We start from the raw sequence: 6,951 nt of genomic DNA, 5'->3' as shown, positions 1-6,951 counted from the left end.
AAAAAAAAAAAAAAAAAAAAAACAGGTTTGTTGCTCTGGTACAGCCTGGTGAGACCCCTGAGACTATGGTCCATAGTTACCCTTCAGGTCTGGAACTGAACTCACTCCTGGGCCTTCTAGCCAAACAATAGACAGGCTATGGGATGAACATTTACATCCAGTAGGTACATTCCTTGGAGCTATCAATCGTGGGAGAACAGAAGAACACTGCACAGGGAGATGGCTAAGGGGATGGAAGTGCATGGGAGAGAAGGACACAGTAAAGAGGTAACTACAGGGAGAAAGTGAGAAGGGAGCTGTTACATTGTGGGAAATTGTACTCAATGTCATGAAACAAAATGTGTATGAACTGCTGTATGGAAAATGAATTCTCTCTGTAAACTTTCACCCAAATCACAATAAAAATTAAAAAAAGAAACGGAAAGAAAGAAATCAGATATCATATTGCACTGGCCAAATCTGCTGCAAAAGACCTCTTTAAAGTGTTAAGAATGAAAGATATCATTTTGAAGACTAAGCTGTGCCTAACCCAAGCCATAGTATTTTCTATCACATCATATGCATGTGAAAGTTGGACAATGAATAAGAAAGACCAAAGAAGAGTTGATGCCTTTGAATTGTGGTGTTGGCAAAAAATACTGAAAATATCATGGATTGGCAGAAAAATGAATAAATCTGTCCTGGAAGAAGTGCAGACAGAATGCTCCCTGGAAGCGAGAATGGCCAGACTATGTCTCACCCACTTTGCTCATGTTGTCAGAAGGGACTGGTCCCTGAAGAAGGATATCAAGCTTGTTAAAGTGGTGAGTCAGAGAAAAAGGGAAGACTCTCAACAAACTGGATTGACACAGTGGCTGCAAATATTAGCTCAAGCATAGCAAGGATTGTGAGGGTGGCACAGGACAGTGTTTTGTTCTGTTGTACATAGAGTAGCTATGAGTCAGAATTGACTTGACAGCACTTAACAACAACGTTATCATTATTTCAAAGTCAAGCAAGAGAACCCCTGGTTGACAGGTTTCAGCAGAGCTTCCACACAGACTAGGAAGAAAGGCCTGGTGATCTACTTTTGAAACTTAGGCAATGGAAATCCTATAGATCACAACAGAATATTGTTCTACTGAACTCAAGCATAGCAACAATAATGAAGATGGCACGGGACTGGACAACTTTTCACCTGTTACACACAAGGTCACTGTGAGTCAGAGCCAATCCAATGGCAGTTAACAACAACAAATATTTACTGTACCTCAATATTATGCTAGTTGGGAGGCCCTAGGTGACACATAAAATTAAGAGCTCTACTACTAGCCCAATAACTGGCATTTTGAACCCTCCAGAGGCATTGTGGAATACATGACGAGTGATCTGCTTTCAAAAGGTCACAGTCTTCAAAACCCTATTGAGCAGTTCTATTATTATGCACACAGGAGCTCTGGTAGCATAGTGCCTAAGGCACTTGACTGCTCACCAGAAGGCTGGCGGTTCAAACCCACCAGCCACTCCTCGGAAGGAAGGTTGGGCAATCCTACTTCTGTAGTGATACTGCCTCGGAAACCCAAGGAGGGGTCGCTATGAGTCGGGGCCGACTCGACGGCAAACAACAACAATTATGCACACATGAGGTCAACATGAGTCAGAATCTACTTGACAACCAACAGTTATTCATGAGATATGATGGTGATAAGATCAAAGTTTCTGCCAATATAGAACTTAAATTTTAGAAGGGAGCCAAATCATATAACCAAGAAAGCCGAAATATATGAACGATACAGCAAGAACTGTAAGAGATGTTTCAAAAAATAATCTATATAAAACTTCTAGTGCAGGTCCTAGCAAACAATAACACTGAAAAACATTAGTTTCTTCTTCTTTTTTAAATTTTTCTTCTTAATATTATGTGGGGTGCAAGCATACCAAGAGGAAACATGATTATTTAAAAGTCTGTAGAACTTTCTGCAACAAGTAAAGAGGACATTGTACATTTGTGCTTGTAGTCAGAGCTTCCCTGAACAGAACTTTTGAGGACTTTCATCTGAGAATTTTCCCCAACAGCCTCCAGAATGCCTACTAACAGTAAGAATATAATCGATGTTAATTAAATTAAATCAAACAGCACTTACTTGAAGATAAGGACCAAGTCTGAGTTCATTTCAGTGGAGTGAAAAGGACAACAACCACACTGTTGAGTTAAAGAATATGGAGGAGACTAGAAGAGACTTGATTGCTGATGGAAAGGATTTAGTAGAAAGGGAAACATTGATGACACATTAGAAATGGAGAGTCTTCAAAGGAGTAAACAATGCCAAGAAATAAATAATTGCCCAATGTTTCAGTCAATTTATCAGCCTCACTCATCTATTCCTTCCAGCTTAATCAGCTCCTTTCATTGTCATAGAATGCAATAGATCTATAGGCCAGGTAACCATGTCTCCCCAAGGTCACAGCAAGACCTTAACAAAACTGAGTCAATCCCATCCTTCCCCATTTTTAGAGAATTGAGATGCTGAGAAAATTGAGTCAGTTAACAATTGAGAGTGAGCTAAAAAGTAACAGACAGAGTCACAGTAAACACCATCACAGGCAAAAGCCCCATGCAAACTGGAATAATGGAGGAGTAAAATCCATGAACAAGCTTGAACTGTGTAGCAGAGGATGGAGCACATATGAAGTGAATAGCAGAGATGAAAAACATTAAGGAGAGAGACAGAAGAAGAGAGAGTGAAGCTTCCTGAATCCCTGACATTTTCCCAGTTCAGTTTCCATTCTCATAATGTCTGGCTATAACTCATTTTTATGACAGCTCTATGTTTTTACAATAATCTCTCATTTGGGCAAGACAAAATGTGAGTGCTTTCTTTTCCTTGTAACCCAAGATTCCTAATCTAATGGTAAATTGTTCATTTAAGACTATTAAGACCTCAATAATAGAACTATAATGAAAACCATGTATAGAATTTAAAATTTTCTACTAGCTACATTTTTTAAAAAGTAAGAAGAAGCCAGTAAAATTAACTTAGTGTTATATTTTCAGCCAAAAGATCCAAAGTAAGAATCACTTCCACACAAAATCAATATAAAAAATATTAATGAAATATTCTTTGATTTGTACTGTCTCCAAAATCTGCATGTAAATACACATACAGCAGATTTCAATTTGGACTCACTGTAATTTAAATGCTCAATAGATACATATGGCTAGTATCTGCCATACTGGGCAGTGCAGTTCTAGAAGCTCACAGGCAGGAGAGATTAATGTGTATATAATCAAAGGACCTTGGAGAGCAGATAGGTTTCTGTCATCTGTTATGGATTGAATTATTTCCCCCAAAAAAATATATGTTGAAGTCCTAACCTCTGTAGTTGTGAATGTGACTTTATTTGGAAGATATTATCAGTTAAGTTAACATGCAGTCGTACTAGAGAAGGATGGGTGCTAATCTAACTGAGTAGTGTTCTATAAAAGAAAAAAAGAGACACAGAGGGAAGACTATCACGTGATGGTAGAATTATGCTACAGCTGCATGCCAAGGAGCACTTGGGGCTACCAGAAGCCAGAAGAGAAAAGACAGAATTTTCCCCTCTATCCTTCATAGAGAATTTAGCCCTATTGATATCCTGAATTTGGACTGCTAGTCTCCAGAAGGACACTTTGGTGGTGTGAAGTTTAAGCCATTTGGCTGCTAACCAAAAGGCCAGTGGTTTAAAACCGACCACCTTCTCCACTGCAGAAAGATGAAGCTGTCTGCTTCCGTAAAGATTTACCACCTTGGAAACCCAATGGGGGTTGCAATGAGTTGGAATTGACTTGATGGCAGTGAGTTTAGTTTTGGTTTTTGAGTCTCCAGAAGTGTGAGAGAATAAATTTTGGTTCTTATAAGTTACCTAATTTATGGTATTTTATCAAATCAGCCCTAGGAAACTAATAGGCTATCTTTGCAGGAGTTTCACAGGGAGATGCACAAAGAGAACACTTTAGGACATTTCAAATGAGAGGGACCACAAGAGTCAAGATACCAGTGTACTAGGATTAGTATAAACTGGTGAGAATAATGAAGCATCCCCCCACTCATATCTTAAAAACCTACAACTATTATTCCAAGAAGCATTACTAGGTAACACTGTGTAGGTGTGGATCTTTTTCTGGAATGGATTCCAATTCTAAAAGGAAGAAATACCATTCCAGGCATCACCTTCAGAGAATTTAGAGCCTCTCCAAACCTGTCATGTTCCTACCTTTGTGATGCATTTCAGAACTTTCCAATTTGGAAGCCAATGGTATAACCTTCATGCACTTAAAGAATTCTCAGGAAAAAAGAAGAGATTTATTCTCAATGGCAGCATCTTTCTGGAGAAAGACGTTGTGCTGAGATTTCAAAATCAGAAAGACCTATAATTAATAGTCACACGCTCAACTGACTCCTTCATGTAAATCCTCAAGGAATTTCTAAAGACCTGAATTTGCTTTTTGGGAACTAGAGGTTTTACTGAACTATCTCCTATAAGGCCTCATTTTCTCTTTTAGTTTTTCAAGTAAAGTGTCTATGTAACAGAGTTTTTAAAAGAAAAAAAAAAAGCACTGTCGTCGAGTCAGATCTGACTCACAGCAACCCCTTCTTGAGTTTCCCAGGCTGTATCACTACGAAAGTAGATTGCCCAGCCTTCCTTCTGAGCATTGGCTGGTGGGTTTGAACCACCTGCCTTCTGGTTAGTAGTCAAATGCCTTAGGCACTGCACCAAAACTGCAGCATCTGGGGAAGAGATGCTATTGCCCAAATCTGGTGATAAGAGCTGTGTGTCTCAGTTTCCCGTTGAGGAAGGGATTCCAGGCCTCCACTAGGTAGTAAGCACAGCAAGGACAGGGACAAGTCTTAGCTGTCTTTTATCCTCCCAAAACGGGATGTGTCTTCACTTAGTACATAACCAATGGAAGCGGGATGAATAAGTGAAAGAATGAATGCAGCAATTCCCTCAGAAGAATCCAAGCTGAAATCTCCTGAGTTTGCTACAGCCCTTTGTCTATGATGCTAAGTAGTTGGGCATGGTTGTGGACTAGAAGCACACAGCTGCAACAAATCACTGCTCCTATCACACCTATTTCCTTCAGGGCACTTGAGAAATTTCAGACTGTCTTACAGCTCTCTGACTTCCTTCCCAGATCAAGGTAATTGGGCAGATAACTCTGGCACTAACAACAATTTCTGTCTTCCAAATTTACCTCTGTTGTTATGTTGTTATGTGCTTTTGAGTCGGACGCGACTCATAGTGACCCCACCTTGGGTTTCCTAGGAGGTATCACTACAGAAGTAGATTGCCCAACTTTCCTTCCAAGGAGTGGCTGGTGGGTACCTCTAGCATCCACTTATGCATTGAAATCTGGGCTCTCTCTTGCCCTCTCCCATTCTATAGTAGTAACCCAAATCACTCTCTTAGTTGGTTGTTTTTGACATTGATCTTCCAAAATCGGGCAGCTATGGAATCTTTGATTCAGGGTAATTTTTGTAGCCTTCTGCCCAAATCTTGCTCTCTATTCTACTTAACATTTCTACTCCTGGTTCTTTGCTCATTTTCACAATACGTCTGTCAGGGTTTTAGTTGTTTTTGTTTTGTTTTGTTTAATTTTTATTGTGATTTGGGTGAAATTTTACAGAGCAAAGTCACTTTCCACACAGAAGCTCACATACACTTTGTCTCATGACATTGACTACAATTTCTCACAATGAAACAGCTCTCTTTCCACTTCCTCCCCATAGTTACCTCTTCCCTGTGTCCTTTCCTCCCACACACTCCTGCCCCCTGAGCTGCCTCCCTGCTCATACACAGCCCTTCTATTCTCCGATAATTGTTCTTTCCAAGGAGTATATCTACCTAATGTGAATGTTCAGCTCATATTCCTGTCTTTTGTTTGGCTGGAAGCCACAGGAGTAGGTTCAATTTCAGACCTGAAAGGCAGCTAGGGGCAATAGTCTCAGGGGTTTCAGATCAGCCAACCTGGTCCCCTTTTTTTTTTAATAATTTTGAGTTTTGTTCCACATTGTTCTCCCACTCTATCCAGGATGTCCTCCATAGATCCCCCTCCAAATGGTTAACAGTGGTAGCTTGGCACCATCTAGTTCTTCTGCTCTCATAGTCATACAGGCTGATGATCACATGGTGTACAAGTCTCTTGGGCTAATTGTTTCCATGTGTCTTTGATTTTCTTCATTCTTCTTTGCTCTGGACGAAGAGAGACCCGTCATTGCATCTAGACAGCTGCTTGCAAGCTTTTAAGATCCCAGTCACAACTCACCAAAGTAGGATGCGGAATAATGTTTTTGTGTAGTATGCTATGCCAATTGAGCATGACATCCCCTGCAACTATGGTCCTGAGCCCACGGGTCCAACTACTTGCTCCCTAGGTAGCTGGCTGTGGCCAAGAAGTGACTACAACATTGTCCCTTGTCAGGTCTACTATATACCTAGGAATTCTTACAGAACATACAAATACATTTGTATAAACATTGTCTGACAACCCTATGCATGGACATGGGCACACAAACACCCCCTACATGGTGTTCTTGTTAGGTGCTGTCAAGTCGTCTCCAACTCACAGTGACCCTATGCATAGCAGAATGAAACGCCACCCAGTCCTGAGCCATCTTGATGATTCTTGCTATACTTGAGCCCATCACTGCTGCCACTGTGTCAATCCATCTTCTGAAGGGCCTTCTCCTCTTTTGTCGACCCTCCACCTTCCCAAGTATGACATCCTTCTCCAAGGAATGGTCCCTTCTGACAACATGATCAAAGTATGTGAGACGAAGTCTGGCCATTCTCACCTCCAAGGAGCATTGTGGCTGCACTTCCTCCAGGACAGATCTGTTAGTTCTTTTAGCAGCCCATGGTACTTTCAGCATTCTTTGCCAGCACCACAACTCAAAAGCATCAACTCTTCTTCGATCTCCTTTATTC

The sequence above is a fragment of the Orycteropus afer genome, unplaced genomic scaffold (assembly GCF_000298275.1).
Source record: "Orycteropus afer afer isolate SDZICR_OR568_19922 unplaced genomic scaffold, OryAfe1.0 scaffold00071, whole genome shotgun sequence".
NCBI lineage: Eukaryota > Metazoa > Chordata > Mammalia > Tubulidentata > Orycteropodidae > Orycteropus > Orycteropus afer.
This window is presented reverse-complemented; position numbering follows the sequence as displayed.